The sequence below is a fragment of the Pteropus vampyrus genome, unplaced genomic scaffold (assembly GCF_000151845.1).
Source record: "Pteropus vampyrus isolate Shadow unplaced genomic scaffold, Pvam_2.0 Scaffold1000001947, whole genome shotgun sequence".
In the NCBI taxonomy this organism is placed as follows: Eukaryota; Metazoa; Chordata; class Mammalia; order Chiroptera; family Pteropodidae; genus Pteropus; species Pteropus vampyrus.
This window is the reverse complement of record NW_011916349.1, coordinates 1-1,897: the sequence shown is the minus strand read 5'-3', so window position 1 is coordinate 1,897 and position 1,897 is coordinate 1. Positions and strand designations below refer to the sequence as shown.

General features: G+C 37.4%; 1 pseudogene; it reads right to left on the bottom strand.

The window, feature by feature from the left end:
• Nucleotides 1-213: 213 nt before the first annotated feature.
• LOC111735485 lies at nucleotides 214-332 on the bottom strand (annotated as a pseudogene).
• Nucleotides 333-1,897: the final 1,565 nt, after the last annotated feature.

Here is a 1,897-nt window from a genome sequence, read left to right as displayed (position 1 = left end):
TCACCATTATTTAGGTTGTGTGATAAACATGCATGTCAATAGGAGTTAGTAACATTTTAACCAGTTAGCAGATTAAAGATCATCTCTATAGGAACATCATTCTCACATCGTGATATGCTTTCTTTTTTTTTTTTTTTTCTATTTTTAGGTGAGGCAACCCTTGCAAGGACCTTGTCAGTTTACAATCCCTTATTTTTTCTTTTTTTTTTTTTACACCGACAGCACCTGGTTTTCCTAGGTGGTCTCTCATCCAAGTACTAACCAGTCTTGACCCTGCTTAGCTTCCGAGATCAGACGGGATCGTGCTTGTTCAGGGTGGCATGGCCGTAGACTGTGATATGCTTTCTTGAGGTATAGCCTACTTGACAGAAATTGCATTTGCTCCCGGATGCATCGGCATATGGACAACGTATCATGTGTCGGTGTATTGCAGTAGAAAACAGGATGCCGGCTGCTAATCTGGACTACCAAGACGCAGCTCTAAGTGGCCTCCCTGCTTCCCTTTCAGTTCCTCTTTCTCCTCCCAACTCCTCCCTTTCAACCTTCAGATACCACTCGATGTCCTTTCCCAAAATACAGATCTGAGCATGTCATTTTCTGCTCAAAAACCTTCATCGATTATTTACTGTCTTCAGAATAAAGTCTCAACTCTCATCCAGCCCTCCTTGATATGGTCCCCCTGGAGTTGTTCATCTAAAGGCCCACTTAATTTTTCACCTCTTTTATGGATTCGCTGAAGTTGGGATGTATCTCAACTGAGGTCGGGCTAGAGCTCTCTCTCGATCCCCTGTGTTCCCATAGCTCTTTGTTGGTCCCTCTAGTACAGAACAATTATGTTGCCTTATATTATAGTTTGTTGTGTGTTCGTAAGTCTCCAGAGGGGCAGGGTGTCAGGTTTTCACCATTTTTATGTCTTCTTGTGGTGTCCAGCAATATTCGAGACACACCGACGATAATCAGTGGATGCTGAGTTGAAATGTTTAAGAAGCTGGAAGTCAGAGGATTTGTTCCTGAATTGCTGTGATTTTTCTGGTTTGGATTTCTCCCTGTAATATGGGAAAATTGAATTCCTTATCTTTTCTTTAGGAATTACTTTGTATTCATGTACAGTGAGATGACATTAAATTTTAAGAAATTACCTGTATGTAAAGAATGTATAATTTGGAAGTATTCTGTAGATCTTCTGAAACCTTTCGACTTTTTTTTTTTTTTTTTAACTTGGAAGATAGATTTAGGAGGGGTGTTGCAGCCCAAGAACTTAAAAGGAGAACCAGAGCTTATGAGAGCCCAGTATTTTCTTTAAAACTGAGTAAGTTACCCATAGGAGGAATCCTTACCTCATGCTATTTCATTAACATAATCCTACACTTTTTACTTATTTATGTTAATTAACAGGAGTTGATAACAATGGACATCACAGAAGATTTAATATAGTGAATTATGTATAACAGGGCTTTGGACAAGTAGTTCTATAAATGTATTTCATTGTCTTTCAGCTTTACCTTAATTTATTACTTTTTCTGATTCTAATAAGTTTTGATATGTTACCCATATTTTTTCATGGCACAACTTATAGTTTTTCTCCATTTAGAACTACCCTTCTCATGCCTGTTTTAAAATTTAAATGTAAAATATTTAAATGAAATACTCTAGCTGCTATTACTATTTGCAGGATATTGGGTGATCACCTCATTATGATTTCAACAGAAATTATTTTGTAGAGCCTTTACTTGGAATCAAAAGACCAAGAACCGGAGTTCTATACTTTTGTCACCTGCTGGCCATATGATCTTAGTCAAATTACTTAACCTTTTTTGTACCTAATCAATAAAACGAGAGGAGTAATGTCTTTATCACAGGGTTTTGTGAGTATGACATCACTTTGTAAATCCTAAAG